Here is an 18372-nt window from a genome sequence, read left to right on the forward strand (position 1 = left end):
TTTTGTTTTGTTTTGTCTTTTCCTTTTGTTTCTTCGCTTATATTTTCATTTTGTATTGAATTGTACGTTTCATTAAACATCCTTATCTTCCATACCAGACGTGGCCTTTTTAAAAGGATAAATGTGTTTGTTTTCTTCCCTCTAACATTGGGTCAAGTTTCCTGTCCTGCAACTCAGCTATTATCCATTATTAATGTTATTTTTCTTTCTTTACCAAGGATGGCAATTTTCTATCCAAGTCCATATATTGTACTTATCTGAGGCATAGGATAGGAAGCAAAGTGATTCCCCACCCCCTTCATTGAAAAGCTCATGTTAACTTTTATACCACCAGCCTCATCACTACCAAGTTATTTGACATATTATATTTGTCCAAGTTCCCATCTGCTAGGAAAATCTAATTGTGTGTGTGTACTGTAGCACTTACAGTACATTAACTTATAATGATACATTAAATAGTCACGATTTAGTATAAATTTTAATATGTTTAAGAGTTCTCATAGTCTGTGGCTTTATGCTGAAACTGTGATTGGACCCAATGTCGTATTGATTTTTTTTTTCAAAAATTTTTTAATGTTTATTTTTGAGAGAAAGAGAGCACAAGTGGGGGAGAGGCAGAAAGAGAGGGAGACACAGAATCGGAAGCAGACTCCAGGCTCTGAGCTGCCAGCACAGAGCCAGATGCAGGGCTCGAACCCGTGAACCATGAGATCATGACCTGAGCCATTGGAGGCTTAACTGACTGAGCCACCCAGACACCCCTCAATTGTTTTTTTTTTCTTTTTACTCATTGACGTCACATTACGTGTCTTCCTGCGGTAGTTGTTGGCATTACTGAAGTTTTATGCTGTGGCCAAATAGAGTCTGTCTATCCTATTTTATCAGTGTTTCCTTTGAAAGTAGCTGCCCTTGGAACCACTAGCCACAGTAAAGCACCTAAATCATTCTGATCAGTTGAACGCTAGTATGTTCTGAAAGGATTTAAAGTTCCAGCAGCTTTGTAGTAGAGGTTTTCTTGACACTTCCTTTATTTATGCTTTGCCTAAGTTCTGACCCAGAATTTTTTTTAAAAGCATTCTATAGTTTGAATGTACTTAAGAGAAAACCAGTTCAGTTAGCTTCGTGACAGTCCTTCCCTTTACTGTTTAATTTTCCATCTACCAGTCTGTTCTCTCTCATTCTGTAACTTTATGCACTCTTTTGCCTTACTGACTTTTCTAAGTTTTTCTCTTAGGAGGGCTTTATCTGCTGTGTTCTTAGCCCCTTATTTCTTACTAGATTCTTATTATCTCCTTTGGAACTATCTATAATTCTTCCTGCTGGCTTTAGTAGTTACCTTGCTTGCCAGCTGAAGACTACCTTTCCCCAATTTCATCCTCCCCACAATGCAGGTTTCTACTTAACTTTTCCCTAACCATGGCTCTGAGCTGTAGCCTTATTTATCCTTTATTGGTTAAGTCCACTGCCTGAGTCCTGCCATCAGTGTCTACATAGTTCCCCATTTTTCCTGAAATGCAGACACAGACCTGGCCCCTCTGACATCTTTGAACAAAGTAACAGACATACTTTATGGCTGAAGAGCAGAGGAGTTGCCAGAAAAATGTATCACAATGATTTGGCTTGAACGCTCTCAAACGCACCGCACCCCCCCCCCCCCCCACCAAATCAATGACTTGAACTGAAGCACAAAGCCAAATAATGAATTTCCAGGCCATTGATTTTATTTTTAGAAGCCCCTGAATGAATTTTATTTTGTTCTAATGTAGAAACAGAGTATAAGAAGTGCAAACAATCAATAACAAGAAACACAGCAAGGTATCATTCTTAATGATAATATTGCCATTAATATTCTGGCATTGGAGAAGGAGCAAGAATTTGTAAAATGGCATAGGAGAAATTAAAGTCAAAGCAAGGAATTGGCCATTTAAGAATGTTTGGGGTAAGTTGTTACTTTAAAATATGAGGTAATTAGCAAATGTTACAGGAAAAGACCCTCTTATTCTTCATTACTTTTGAATAATCTAATATATAACAGAGTTTTTTCCTGTGTCACTCTTACCTCCACTACCCCTGACCTTCCTTCTCCATAGTTCCACCCAAAACTTGAAAGTCGGCTAGTGAGATCAGCTTCTGGAGATAGAGATAAAAGGGTCAGCTGGCTAGAATTACATCCAAAGGTCTGACTGTGGTGTCTGTGTGTGTGTGTGTGTGTGTGTGTGTGTGTGTGTGTGTGTACACACACATACATACATATGTTTGCATCTTATCTTCAGATCCAACTTTCTGTTTTACTCTGTGACTAACTAATTTTTATCTGGTCCACTGATCAATCTTCAGCATGTAATTAATTAACCACTTGAAAGTGTAGAGGATTTAGCCAAAGTGGCTCTTAAATGTAAGTATCATGTTTATGGTATTTTGAAGATTTCTCATAATCCCTCTTTTATTAAATGAAGCCCTGCAAGTCAGGCAGGGATCGCCATGCTTAGAGTGCTTTTGTTTCATACATGTTAATGAATGGTAAAGGGGAGCCAAATTTAAAATAAAGTGTGGGTATTAATTTTAGGACAATACTGTTGAGAAAACATTAACCCTTAAGGATGGTGTTACTGGGTTAGTCCTTCATTAACTGCATACATTTTTGTTTTTACTGTTTGTTGATTGCTTACTGTGTTTCAGGCCCTATGTCTCATGTTTTATTGTCATTTATATTTATTTTTTGGGTGCAAAAAACGTGATTTTATTAAAGCATGGGGACACGACCCGTGGGCAGAAAAAGCTGGACAGAGGTTGTGAAGAGTGAGTGGTTATATACTATGGAGTTGGGGGAGGTAAAGTCAAAAGGGAGGGCTCCCGAAGGATTTTGATGTGCTCAAGAGGGCTCCTAAGGTACAGAGGCCTTGATATTGTCAAGCTAAGGTTGTTTTCTTTCTAGTAAGACATTAACATTAAGACACTAGGGAGTTCCTGGAGACATGTTATACCATGTATTTGCCCCAAGTATTTGTCAATGGACTGCGGGTCATAAAGAAATTTAGTTTCACCTACCATTTCCTTCTTGTCTTTGTTCCCCCCGTCACTATGGAGGGGAGGGTGATGTTGGGGCTCCAGAAAATTGAGTCTATAAATTTCCAGAGATTAGGCTATTAATAAGATTGCCTTTTTCTTGTAATTTACTAAGACATATAACTGACAGAGATCACATGATCTCCAGGAGTGCCTGAGGAATATCCCACCTGTGGGAGAGGATGTTTGCACTGTGGCAGCCTGCCTTACGCTCCCTCATCATACCCCCCCTGAACAGATTTGACCCTTAAATCTTTAAGGTTGCTGAAGGTGGAATGCCGCATGTTTTAAATGTATTGTCTTTTTCCACATAGCATCTAGTGATCACTTATCATAAAACTAAATGGAAAAAAATAAAAACCCTAAATGAGATTATGTCACCTCCAAGTTTTAAAATACTCTCTAAAGGTTTTAATATTTACTTTGTGCTGTGTTAATACAGGCACTCCAGCTTTATTTTGATTAGTGATAACATGGTCTATCTTTTTTGTTCTTTTCCTTTTAAGCTACTATTGTTACAGACAGCATAATGACTTTTTAAATCCAATCTAATGATTTCTACCTTTTCAGTGTAGTATTGACCGTTTTCCTTTAATGTGGGGTACTAATATGGTAGGGTTTGAATCTACTGTTTTGCTATTTATTTTCCCTGTCATCTATTCTTTGGTACTCTTTTTCTCTTGGATTAAATATTTTAGTGACTTTATCTTCTCGTTGACTTATTAGTTACTACTTTATTAATGCTTGCATTAGTGTTTATAATATATATTTTTAACTAACTTCAAATGATATTATACCATTTTCTGTGTAGTATGAAGTCTTAAAATGATGTACTCCTGTTTTCCAACACTTGGGGGCTTTGTGCTATTGTTATCATACATTTTGTCTCAACATGTTTAAAACTCCTAACACATGGTTATTGTTTTTACTATCAATAATCATTTGTCTTTTATGTCTGCTCACATATATACCATTTCCAGCACACTTCACTTGTTTGTGTAAATCTTGACTTCCATCTAGAATCCTCTTCCTTCTCCCTGAAGAAATAACTGTAATATTTCTTACAGTGCTAATGAATTCTTTCATTTTTTGTACGTCTGGGGAATTCTCTTCACCACCTTCATTTTGAAAAGTGTTTTCACGGATATGGAATTCCAGATTGATAGTTTTTCCTTTCAGTACTCCAAACGTGTTACTTCACTGTCTCGTTGTTTGCATAATTTTGGGCAAGCAGTCTGCCATCATTCTTACCTTTATTCCTTTGTTATGTCTTTTTGTTTTTTTTTTTATTGTCTGGTTTTGAAGATTTTTCTCTTTCTCACTAGTTTTGGACAATTTGATTATGATGTACCTTGGATGTAGTTTTCTTCATATTTCTAGGCCGTGGAGTTCATTGAGCTTGTGGATCTCTGGGTTTATAGTTTTTGAATTGTAAAAGTTTAGCCATTACTTTTTTTCAGTTACTTTTTCTGTACCTCCTTCCTCTATTTCAGGGACTTCATTTGCATATATTTTATTATTACACATATATTAGTCCTTTTAAAGGTGTTCCATATTTGTCTCTGTTTTTTTGCTTGTTTTCTTTTTAATTTTTTTATTTGAGATAATTTCTGTGGCTATGTATTCCAGTTTTTTTCTTTTGTGGTGTCTAATCTGTTGTTTTTCCTATTCAGTCATCTCAGATATCATAACTTTTTTCTCTAGAAACTCAGTTTGGGTATTTTTTTAAAAAAATATCTTTTCTCTTCTGAAAATTCTCTTTCTTTCTACAACCCTGTCAAACATATGAAATAGTTTTATAATAACTTCTTTCTGGTTATTGTTTCTGTCATTCGTGTATTTCTGGATCTGTGTTTATTAAATATTCTCCTAGGTGGTTATATTTTCCTACCACTTTGGGTGGCTAATAATTTTTGTTTGGGTGCCATTTTTTTTTTTTTTTACCATGTTGTGCTGTAGATAATTTTGTACTCTTATAAATACTCTTGTGCTTTGTTTGGGGAGACAGTTAAATTACTTGCAAATAGTTTGATACTTATATGGCTTGTATTTAAGCTTTGTTACATGGAATCAGAGGAGCCTTCAATCTAGAGCTTATTTTCCCCCAAGAGTGATACTCAGTAATAGTCTGCTGAGTATTCTACTCAATATCCCATGAATTTTGAAGTTTTCCCACTCTGGCTGATGAGATCAAGTACTGTTCCCAGCCCTGTGTGAGAATCAGGCACAGTTACCTCCAGTGCTTTTAGCTGATTCTTTCTCCAGCCTCTAGTGGTTTTCTTACATGCGTGTGCTCATCAGTACCAGAGTAAAGACATAGGGGAAATCTCTTGAGATCTCCCGAGCTTTTTCTCTGTGCTACTCTTTTCTTTCTGGTACTCTGTCCAAAGAACTCTATCTGCCTTGGCATTAGCAGACTCTCACCTGCCTCTCCTCAACTCATGGAGACCCCATGATTCTACCTGGCTTCCTCCTCTCTGTGCTGCAGTTTGGAAACTCTTTCTAAAAAGTGAGCTAGCACAGTCATAGAGCTCACCTTGCTTCCCCTTTCTCAGGTGCCACTGTCCCACACTGGTGTCTACTGTCTGAAAACTATTGCTTCAGGCAGGGTGGTAAGTCTAGTCCCTGTTTTTCCATCTTTGGCCAGAAGAAGAGTTTCCCTTTGGAAGTTCTAATAGTTTCTAATTTGATTATAATTTGTAAGATGATCTAGTGTCTATTTCTTGAAACTCAGTTTACCACTCCCTTTCTTATTTACTGTGTTGCAGCCATACTCAATTGCTGTCCCCACCTCAGATTTGTCTTTACTCTTGCAGATCCCTTTGTTTCAGCCCAAATGCCACTTTGTCATGAACGCATTCATCATGATGATGCCCCCCATCATTCTCTATCTCTTGAACCCTACTTAGTCATAGCACTCGTCCTTATCTGAAAGGATCTTGTCTATTCGTTTCTATTTTTCTCTTCCTTTCTCTGCCTGCTTACTTATAGCACACCCCATTTGGACCAAGTTCTTGTCATCTTTTTTTTTTTTTTTTTAAGTTTTTTATTTATTTTATTTTATTTTTTTATTTTTGAGACAGAGAGAGACAGAGCATGAACGGGGGAGGGGCAGAGAGAGAGGGAGACACAGAATCGGAAGCAGGCTCCAGGCTCCGAGCCATCAGCCCAGAGCCTGACGCGGGGCTCGAACTCACGGATCGTGACCTGAGCCGAAGTCGGACGCCCAACCGACTGAGCCACCCAGGCGCCCCCTTGTCATCTTATTTTTAATGTGAATCTCCAAGGCCAAAAAGAGTGTTTGGCACATAATAAATGCTCAATAAATATCTGACACATAAATGAGTAATTGTATCAGGCTCTCACATAACTCCAGAAATACGCATTACCATTTCATAGATGAGGCAACCTGTTCACTCAACCAATAACTGTTACTGATCAGCTATGAGCTCATACTTCTAGGACATGAAAAGATAATTCTCCGTTTCTTGTGGTGCCCACCAGTCTTACGTTTCTGTTTGCTGTAGATGCCCACTGTACTTGAAGTTGTTTTTAGTTGTGGTTTCTGTATGCTTCATTACTGGACCAATTTATTTTAGTATTTAAAGGTTAACTTTGAGTTATTAATAGATGCAAATTATTTAGAATGTTCAAGTAGGAGCTGAAATTGTTGAAATTAAGTTTTTAGGAATTTGGGTGTTTACTTCTTTGGGATTTTAAATCATCTAAATAGACAACTAAAAAGTGGGGCATTTAAGTCCGTAATAGGAAATGTGGATTCTTTGTTGTTTTTTGGTATGGAAATATGATGCTTTCTAGTTAGACCATCTATATAGTATTGAAATTTTATGGCACAATCTGCTTAATATGTTTCATTTGCAAAAACAAAACAAAACATCATTACAGTCACATACTAATTACTAGCCATACATCATTCATTTGAAATAAAGCCTAAAGCATTTTGTAGTTATAAGCAAAAAGGTCTCTTATGATTCATCACTTTGCAAACAACATTGTTTTAAGGTTGCTTTTTTAGATCCAAATATCATCTAGTGCCTGGGAAGCATTTTCTGTATTCTGCAACTCTCATTATATAGGTTTCCATATTCTCTTCTGAGACTATTTTGGAAACATAATGGAAAGGGGGAAACTGGACTCATGGAACTAAGTTACCATAGACTAGATAGTTGTGTCACACTTGTGGCTTAAGGTGTAATTGTAGCTCTAGGCTGCTTTGCGTTTCATTCTTGAGGCCTTCAGAAAGGGTCTTAAAGTGCATTTTTAATAAGGTTGAATAAATACTATAATACTCTCCTTAGTGGTCTGTCCCCATTAACATGAAGGTGAAAAATTGATGAAAATGGATTATATACATACTATTCACAAAGTCTCAAAGTATCTCCCTATAAAATGCTTATTGTAAAGGAAAAATATAGCAACTTTACATTGGAAAAACTGGTGAACATCACTGTAACCAAATGTGTATGTGTGTGTGTGTGTGTGTGTAAGATAGAGAGAGAGAGAGAGAGAATAGGATAAAACAAGTGGGGCAAAATACAAACAATGGGTTAATCTGGGTAAAGATTTTTTGGTATTTTTAAAACTGAAATTATAAGTTTTTAAAATTCCATTTACGGTAACATAACAAAAACATAAAAGACTTTGGAATAAATTAGCCAAAGCTGTGTAAACTACTAACAGAGATAAACTAGGCAAAATATGCAAGTCGTCTGTTTTAAGACCGTAGACAACCAGTAGAGAAAAATTGCAAGCCTTGAGAAAACAGAAACTATACTAACTTCATGAGTGCCCAGCTTTTGGCCTGGTGAAAAATTTATAGTTATAGCACAGAGAACTGAAGTTTAAGCAGAGGCTGTTTTTCTCTAAGCAGAAGAAGCAGAGATCAGAATTTGTAGCAGTTGAAACAGCTGGACTCTGCTGGGCAGGGCATTAAAGGGGGAGGGGTTGTACAGAAAGGGTCCTCTCTGGTCCTTGTGCAGATCTCCACTGAGTCTGTGCCTGGAGGCTGCGCTGTTCCTAGGCTGATCGAGATTTGTCACAGGGCACTTGTTACAAGTTGGGAGTGGAGTGGCGATCCTAGAGGTCCAGCATTGCTGGGAGGCATGGGATTTCTGGCTCTGCCAAAATAGAGAAATCATCTTAGCACCTCATTTGCTCACTTGGGTATTTATTCAAACAACTGGAAAGGTTGTACTTGAGGAATGAGTACCACACCCTGAAGAAGTACCTACTCTAGGGGCACCTGGGTGGCTCAGTCAGTTGAGCGTCCATCTTTAGCTCAGGTCATGATTTCACCGTTTGTGGGTTCGAGACCCGTATCGGGCTCGACAGCTCAGAGCCTAGAGCCTGCTTTGGATTCTGTGTCTTCCTCGCTCTCTGCCCCTCCCCACCTTCTCTCTCTCAAAGATAAATAAACATTAGAAGAAATTTTAAACAAAACAAAAAAGAAGGACCTACTCAGGACTCACCTTAAGGAAACCTATAATCGAGTCTTGCAGACTCCTCTGGGAAGAAAGTTTAGATACCAAGTTCCAGGGGCTAGGGTGAATCCTTTACTTCCCACCGCTACACTAACAGTGAGTAAACTCAAGCCTGTACAACTTAAGGTTATCACCCAGTGATTTGCCTGCTAAAACTAGAATGAACGTTCCTCAAAGGAATATTATAACTCAACAGTTGTTGCGGTATTGTAACATTAAATAGTAAAGAAAAATGAAATGGGATTTATCATCAAAGAAAATCAAACCAGACCCAAGATGGCCCGGATTTGGGATTTCACAGGCAAAGACTTTACTGTGGATATTATGAATATGTTCAAAGAACTACAGGAAATTATCTTCAAGGAATTAAAACAACAACAACATGGTCTTAATGGAGAAGTCTCTTCAGGGAAATGAAAACTATAAAAATTTACCATATGGAAATTCTCAAACTGAAAAGTTTAATCACTGAATTGAAATATTTAGCATGTAGGTTTAATAGTGTATTGGAGATGCGGAAGAGTCTGCGAGTTTGAAGGCAGCTCTACAGAGGTAATTTTATCTTAAAGATGTAGGCCAAAAAAAAAAAAAAAAGTGTAAAAAACGAACAGAACCTTAGGTATTGTGGGTCAATACCACTCATTCCAAAACACTTGTAATTGGAGTCCCCAAAGGAGAAGAGAGTGAGATTGTGGCTGACAAAATATTTGAAGAAATAATGGCCAAGACTTGCAAATTGGGTAAATTGGGTGAGGAGTAGAAATTGAAGATTCAAGAAGCTCAGCATATCCCAAGCAGGATAATGTAAAGGAAAAAAAAAAAAAAAAAAAAAAAAAAGACCTTGGCACATCCTGGTCAAACTGCTGAAAGCCAAAGGTAAAGAAAAATCATGATAGTAACCTGGTGCATTAGGGGTGGGCAGACACATTGCATGTGGGAAAATGAGAGATTTTGCTAACTCTGCAGAAATAATGGAAAGCAGAAGTCAACGGAAGGGTGTAAAGTGTCGAATTAATAACGAAAAACTAACCCTGTAGGGGCACATGGGTGGCTCAGTCGGTTAAGTGTTGGACTCTTGATTTCAGCTCAGTTCATGTTCTCAGGGTTCCTGAATTCCAGCCCCACCTCAGGCTCCCCGCTGCCCCTCCCTCCCTCCCTCCCTCCCTCTCTTTCTCTGTCTCCCTCCCTCCCTCCCTCCCTCCCTCCCTCCCTCCCTCCCTCCCTCAAAATAAAGAAACTTAAAAACAAAACCTGTAAAGTCAAAATTCTCTATTTAGTAGATACCCTTCCAAAAATAGGGTAAAATTAAGACATTTTTAGTGAGCTGAGTTTGTAGCCATCAGACCTGCCCTACAAGAAATACATGCTAAAGGTTATCCTTCAAGCCAGAGGGAAATGACACCAGATGGAAACTTCCAATCTACAAAAAGGAATAAGAGTGCCTGAAATAGTAAATAAACTGTTTCCTCTTCTCATAAATTACTTAAAATTGATAATTAAAAAAAAATCCGGCAGGATGGGGTTTCTAATGTACATAGAAGTAAAAGCTAGTAATTGCACAAATGATGGGGGTACCACAAATGGAATTGCACTGTTATAGCATTACACATATGAAATGAATCTCAGGCAGTGTGAGATGTGAGTGAAATGTAGAAAAAGGAAAATATATACACGTACAATATTGACCTAATAGTAACTCTAGGAGGCTGATATATAAAGATGCATTTTGTTAGTCTTCCAGCAACCAGAAAAAAATATAATTAGAAGAAATAGAGCTCAAAGGCCAATGGAAGAAATAAAACGGAATACTAAACATTGCTTGACTACATCTCTTTTATCTTTTTCTTGCTTTTGTAGTTGAAAAGCAAAAGGGACAAATGGAAAACAGAACAATAAGAAAAGTAGCAAAGTTACGTATATTTCAGGAAACGTATACTTCAAGGCAGAGCGTATTATAAGAAATAAAGAGTGATATTACACAATGATAAAAGGAGTAGTTTACTAGGAATAATCGTCTTAAATATGTAAGCTCCTAGTAACAGCATCAAAATTCATCAAGCACAAACTGGCTGAATTAAATGGAGAAATAGATAACTCCCTGATCCTAACCTTATCATGACCCTTTTTCAGCAAATTCTAGGAAAAACTATAGACTAAAAAAGAAAAAAAAAAAAAAGACAGTAAATACATAGAAAATCAAGTTCTGTCAGCGGTTTTGTTCTAATATTTGTGGGGCTTCCTCAGAACAACTCTAGGGTATGCATTGTCTTCAAATACACATGGTACATTCACCAAAGTAGACCCTGTGGGGACATAAAATATATCTCTATAATTTTCAAAAGATTGAAATCTTGCTGAGTGTGTTTTCTGTTAACAGTAAATTGGATAATAATAATGGAACATCTCACTGTTTGAAAATTGCATAATGTGGTTTTTTAATTACCTGTGAGTCAAAGAAAAAATTATTTTGAGTGAATGGAAACACTGAAAACAAAACCAAATTCTCAAATTATGGATATCAGGACTCAAAAGAATTTCAGTACAAAAAATTAGACTCAAACATACATGCAAAGAGTAACAAAATATTTTTAGATATCAAATATTTCAGTACATAAAAAGACCAAGTGGTATAATGTTGGCTTAATTTAAAAATTAATGTACTAAACCACAGTACCAGAGAAAGGAGAGAAAAATCACATTACCTAAAGAATCGCAAAATGAGAAGTATTTAGAATTTGAATTTATGATAAAAACTCTTAGCAACTAGAAATAGAAGGAACTTCCTCAACCTGATAGAGGACATCTATGGAAAACATGTAACTCCCCTCATAATTGATGGTGAAGGATTCAATGCTTTGTCATTTCTGATTGGAATCTAGGTGAGGATATCTATTCTTATGCTTCTATTCAGCATTACAATGCATGTTTTAACCTGTATAGTAAGAAAAGAAAAAGAATTTAAAGTCCTGTGCATTGGAAATGAGGAAGTAAGCCATCTTTATTTTTGAGTGACCTGTTGTAAATTCCTTATGAATTCATACAGACAAACTTTGTTGAAGTAACCAGTGAGTTTAATAAGATCACAGAATAATCAGTATATGCAAATAAGCTGTATTTTTCTCTGTAAGCAGTGAGATCTTGGAAAACAAAATAAAAATAGTACTATTTACTCTACCATCCAAAAACTTAAAATACTTAGGAAAAATTTTCACTAACACATGCTAATTTTCTATGGCAAAAACTACAAAATATTGCTGAGAGAAATTAAAGAAATTATAAATGAGCTACTTTCCATGCTCCTACAGTGGAAGGCTCAGTATTGTTAAGATGTCATTTTTTCCCCTCTAATGATCTTAGATTTCGAATATTTGATACACATTCCCAGTCAAAATCCTAGCAGGTTTTATTAGCGTAATTGATAGGAAATTACAAAAAATTTGTATGGCATGCAAAGAACCTAGAAGACATAAAATGAGTTTTGAAAAAGAACACACTTGGAAGACTTTTAGACTTTTAGACTTTTAGACTGTGATAGCAAGACAGTAACACTTTGCCTTAAAAATACACAAACTTTTTCTAGAAAGTTTAGAAATAAACCCACAACAATACCATCAACTGACTTTCAGTAGAGACTTCAAGGCTAGTCAGTGGGCGGAAAGGAATTTTTTTTGTATCCTGTACTGCAACTGTACTGCAAAACTTGGATACCCTAGGAACTAAAATGAATCTCAAGTCCTCTGTCATACTGCACAGAAAAATTAATGAGGGGCGGAATATTGACCTAAACATGCAAAACTAGAAAACAGGTATTAAGTAGTATAAACCACTTAGCAACACAGTTTGACAATTTCTTAGAAAAGTATACGTTTATACTCTATTTTTTAGACACTTAATGGAAATGAGAAGATTCATACAAGAATATTCAGAATGTTCTGTATTAGTTTCCACAGGCCTCCAATAACAAATGTCCACAACTGCGGTGGCTTAAAACCACAAATTTATTCTCTCACATTTCTGGACACCAAAATACCTAAATCGAGGTGCTGGCAGGTTGGCTCCTTCTGGAGGCTTTGAGGGAGAACGTGTTCCATGCCTCTCTTCTCACTTGTGATAGCAGCTCACAGTCAAGACTTTGTCTATCTAGCTGCTAGGATCTCTCCAATCTCTGCCGCCTCCTTTGCATTGCCTTCTCCTGTGTGTTTCTCTCTCCCTACCCCCCTTTTTAAAAATTAAAATGACATCAGTCACTTAATTTAGAGCCCACCCTAAACCCAGCATGATCTCGCGTGGAGATCCTTAATTGTATCCGCAAAGATCTTATTTCCAAATAAAGTCACATTCACAGATACCTGGGGTAAGAACTTGACATATGATTTACCCAGTTCCCTGTTTAACGCAACCCACCACATAGCCCCAAACTGAAAAACAAAGAGTCCATCAACAGAAGTGAGTAAAGAAATGTTGGTATATTTTTACAACAAAATATCACTCATTAGTAAAAGGGAACCAAATATCGAATCACACAGCATGTATATGAATTTCAAAGTCCTTTTGTTCAGTGAAAGAAGCAAGACACAAAAAGTGTTTACTGAAGGTTTCATTAATATCAATTTCAAGAACAGGCAAAACTAAGCTATTATGGTAGAAATAAAAACATTGGGTTTCTTATGGTAGGGTGGGGATTGTCTGGAAGCAGACATGAATGAATTTAAGACACCAGAATGGTTGTGGGTTTTATGCCAGCTTTTTAATTCATCAGATATGAAACTTCTGTGTTAAGAGTATTTGCTAAGACTGCCAAATTAAATAAGTCTCTCGCTCTCTAGCTTTCCCGCTTACAGATCCTGAGTATCGACAGAACTCATTTGGACCTCCTGTGAAATCCTTAGTGGTCCAGAACTGATAAGCACTTGTAAACAAAGATAAAGCAATATCTGATGGCTATAACCAATTTTCTGTTTCTTGACTAGCTGCAGGAATATACATTTCATCCTTTTAATATTTTTTGTATGATTCTTGGCTTTGCTCTTATGGAAAAAATGTTAAAAACATACCATATGTACTTTGCTGTTGTGTAGTTTTTAAAAAATAATTTTAGCCTCAGAGCTTTAATATCATAAGAACACATTGATTAAAAAAAAAACAACACAAAACATTTTTTGTATTCTGAACACTACCCAGGCATAAGGTGCTTAAATAGCTGTGTTTTTGATGCATTTCTTGAAATGAACTATTCTTTTTTTCTGGAGCATTCTGGAGATCTTGAAAATAGTGGCCAGCTAACGGTAAAGGGTAGGTATTTTTTTTTATGCAGTTTAAGAAATCAAGTTAACTTTTTTCAAAGTGTCTTAATTCTGTTATTAGATTTACATTATTTTCTTAGCTGTTGCTTTCCTCCCTCAACCCTTTGTCATTTTCTAGTCTTGTCTTTGACAAGGATGCATTTGTTTTTCACCTTCCCTTTGCTTATTTGCACCTCTTCCACAGAGAACAGAAGAATTAGCTAATAAGGAAATATGAGTGGAAAGTGCAGTGTGAGGGGACAACAAACACAAATCTGGAAAAAATACTAAAAATTCAGCACAACGGGAGGCAGTTGGAAAAAGAAAGGAATCTGAAACAGTACAGCCGGGTGTCTCCACAGTGTTTGGTCACATAACTACAGTGGAGAAAGTCCATTCCTACTCCTAGGAAAACATAGTAGGAGTAATTGGAGTAGTAGATGGCTTTTAAGATACGACTGTTAATTTCCACACTTGATGCTCTCAGTGACACGCACACATGACTGGCAGCAAGTTAGCTCGAGGACCATGTCCTACCTGCCATGTGACCTTGAAGGAGTCCTTTAGCCTTCCTGAAACATTGTTCTGTTATTCCTTTTTTCTTTTAAATATAATTTATTGTCAAACTGGTTTCCACACAACACCCAATGCTCATCCCTACAGGTGCCCTCCTCAATGCCCATCACCCACTTTCCCCTCCCTCCCACCCCCCATCAACCCTCAGTTTGTTCTCGGTATCCAAGAATCTCTTAATGGTTTGACTCCCTCCCACTCAGTAACTTTTTTTTCCCCTTCCCCTCCCCCATGGTCTTCTGTGAAGTTTCTCAAGATCCACATATGAGTGAAGACATATGGTATCTGTCTTTCTCTGACTGACTTATTTTGTTCTGTTATTCCTGATACATGTACAAAATATATGAAATAAAGGTTTAGAGTAGCCAGTCAGTTCAGATGAAAGTGAGTGTCTTTTCAGTCAGTTGGTTACTTGTAGTGTTAGGTAAATGGATGGTTAAAATAGTTCCATAGTGACTTTAGGGAAGAATAACAAAGATACTGCGCATGTACTAAGATTTCTTTTCAGGCGAGCCTGTGCAAGTCTGCAGGTGAGAAGGGCGGAGGGTGGGGGCGGGGAATGCGCCAAGTTTTGAATAAGCTGGTTCCTGAATATCTCTTATCTATTAAAGAAATTAAAGAGAACCAGATATGGTATTAGACATAGTTCGTATAAAAATGTCTAACGGATTCTGTTGTTTCCCCCATAAAACAATGGATGGCATTAAAATTATGTGTGAAAACATAATCATAATGAGATGATGCAAGATTACATCTTCCTTTTTGCCCTTTGTCTACTTTTTGCCCTTTGAGACAGATGGAAAGAATCAGATGATCCAAGGGTGGCAGTCATGACTTAGGCATCCAGTCCGTACCTGTTGCTTTATTATTTTCTCAAGTTCTTTCATCTCACTTGTCTCTCCTCTGACAGCACTTAATGTTGCCAACAAACAGAGGTGTGACATAAAAATTACCCTTAGACTTCTGGATATTCTTGATTGATTTTCACCAGTCACTGCTTTAAAGGTTTTTTTTTATTTGGCATGGAACATCTCTAATTATGGGGTGGGGACATTGCAGGAACACTGCCCCCTGCTTTCAAATAGCAGTTAAAGTATTTTCACTTTCTTTTTTATGCCTTCAGATTGATCTTCAGATTACAACTCCCTATTGTCAGAGTTTGGTGATGTGAGTTTATATTACTAAGACTAGGTATCGATCAGTTGAAAGGATAACTCTGTGAAAGTTAAGTTCTAATTTATTAACTGTCTTTTTTTTTTCAAATGTTTATTTATTTTGAGAGAGAAAGAGTGCGCACAAGCATGAGCAGGGGAGGGGCAGAGAGAGAGGGAGAGGGAGTCCCACGCAGACTCCACGCTGTCAGCACAGAGCCAGACTCGGGGCTCACTCTCACAAATCATGACCTGAGCCGAAATCAAGAGTTGGACCCTGAACCAGCTGAGCCAGCCAGGCACCCTTCATTATTAACTGTCTCACAGTTAAACTTTCATAACCTTCTTTTCTTTCTCCTCCTCTTTTTTAGTGACTCTCTTACCATTGAGAGCATTATTTGGAGCACCATAGCTCTTCATTTCTGCATTCAGCCTCGCCTGGAGCAGACAAGTGCGAGGTTCCTTAGTAAGCAAACAGAACACAAATCCTGTGTTGACAGATCATGTGAAGTAATGAAGAAACAGACGTTCTTCAAGAATAAAAAAAATATATATTTTTTCTGATTTTTAAACTTTTTACTCTTTGATCCTATATGAGGAAAGACTCTGATTTGATTAATGACAAAAAGAACCCTGCTATTCTTATCACAGATCCCAAGAGCTAGACCTTAGAATGTTAGTGTACTTTAAGACTTTTGTTTTTAAATAATGGGGACAGCCCTGTGTCCTGCAGGATCAGAGTAGGCTATTCAATAGTAGACTGAAGACCAGAATGAGTTCCAGGTGATCTCTCAGGTTTTTTTCCAGCTCAGTGATTTTTGTTCACTAAAATACATTTATTTTTTATTAGTCTAAATCCTATTTGAAATTTGGAAGAAAGAACAATATGGAAAGGACATCTGATTTTAAAAGATGTTGCTCTAAAATGTGTTTTTAGGTTTCCTGGCTTTGTCAGGGTTTTTCATGAATTCATAGCATTTTGTTCTGCATTACATCATACACTTACTCTGTCTTTTCAAGGTAACTGTCCCTAGTGCCAGGTAAACTCATTACTCATACAAATCTAGGTTATATTTTTCTAGGAAAATTAATTACTTTATCCTGGCTACATATGGTTAGCTTGTCAGCAGGAAAGCTTTAACATATTTGGGGACAGTATAATCGAGGCATTTAAGCAGTTTTTTTCTCTTTGTGCATAAATTAGTACATTAATATAGGTTAAAATTAATATATTTTGTAATAATATTTTCCTGGGATACTTCTCATGTTTATGGCAAAGTAACAGACTATCATGAATAAGGGCACAGGTTGAAAACATGCCACGGGAGCATCATACACCTTTTGAATGGCCATAACCACGTGTACTCATGTGAGTCCTCTACCTTACTATTCTAGAGGGTATATTAAATGGAATAGAGCACTAATACAGAGTTGGCCCAATATAATGTGAATACCATTTGCAATGGTTAAGCATAAAAATTTAGAGAATTTAGTTTATTTGGGAGCATTTAAGACACGTTTGGGGCTCCTGGGTGGCTCAGTCGGTTAAGCAGCCGACTTCGGCTCAGGTCATGATCTCGCAGTCTGTGAGTTCGAGCCCCACATGGGGCTCTGTGCTGACAGCTCAGAGCCTGAAGCCTGTTTCAGATTCTGTGTCTCCCTCTCTCTGACCCTCCCCCAATCATGCTGTGTCTCTCTCTGTCTCAAAAATAAATAAACGTTAAAAAAAAAATTAAAAAAAAAAAAAGACATGTGAAATGACGTTATGAGAAGTAATCACTGTTTGACTCAGTGTAGCTGCACATATACTGCCCAAACAGAAGGATGCATGCCTGCTAACAATTGCCATTCTAACCGGGCTTCATTTTATCTTTCTAAAATTTTATACTAAATGTATTCTATGAAACCGTTATTAGTTCTTGTTTTGTTCTTACGTCTTTTTTGAGCTTATAGTCTTTTTACTTTTTTTGTTTCAATGTTTGTTTATTTTGAGAGAGTGAGTGCTAGAGCATGAGCAGCAGAGGGGCTGACAGAGGGAGAGAGGGAATCCTAAGCAGACTCCCTACTGTCAGTGCAGAGCCTGCCATAGGCCTCGCTCGATTCCACAAACCGCGAGATCCTGACCTGAGCCGAAATCAAGAGTCAGATGCTCAACCCACTGAGCCACCCAGGCCCCCCACCCTTTTTACTTTCTTGTAAGAAGAAAAAAAATATTTCCCCTAGACAGCCAAATTTGAAGACATTCCTTGAACTCAGAATTTTAAGACCTTTTCAAAAGTTCTGTGTGGAGGGCAATTAACTACATCAGTCAAACTCTTAGAATCTTGGCTGTATCCACTTAAACATTAAAACATCAGGTGACTAGAGAGAATACTAAATGTGAATTAGATATTTATATTATTTGCTAAGAAACTTCTCAATCACTGTAAGGATTTGGTCCATCTGAAGATGTATCTGCTGAGAGTTAACTCCTTACTGCTCAGTTCTTGTTAGATGAGTATGCTGGGCTGTATTGTTATGTCCAAGCAAGTATCCTTTTGGATCTAATATCTTTTTGGACCTAATAAATCCAGGCTTTTGTCTGGTCTATTTAACTTTAAACAGCAGCCATTGTATTATTAGCAGATAGTCTTCTGTCTCCTGAACAGAAATCCTATAAGCTTTGTGTGACATTGTTCTTTACGTTTTCTTTTATACTCTGTTGACTAACAGACCTATTCCCTATTTTAACCGTAAGGTGTTGTGTCACTGTTGGTTGTTTTTTGTTTTTGTTTTTTTCCTGACCTTGCCTCACACTGC

At 37.2% G+C, this 18372-nt stretch overlaps 1 protein-coding gene across 5 annotated transcripts in view; it reads left to right on the plus strand.

Moving 5' to 3' along the window:
* DIAPH3 (diaphanous related formin 3) overlaps nt 1-18372 on the plus strand; it is a 504744-nt gene that overhangs the window by 247355 nt on the left and 239017 nt on the right. The window lies entirely within an intron of this gene.

The sequence above is a fragment of the Panthera pardus genome, unplaced genomic scaffold (genome assembly GCF_024362965.1).
Source record: "Panthera pardus isolate Hobbes unplaced genomic scaffold, ASM2436296v1 HiC_scaffold_1, whole genome shotgun sequence".
Classification (NCBI taxonomy): Eukaryota; Metazoa; Chordata; class Mammalia; order Carnivora; family Felidae; genus Panthera; species Panthera pardus.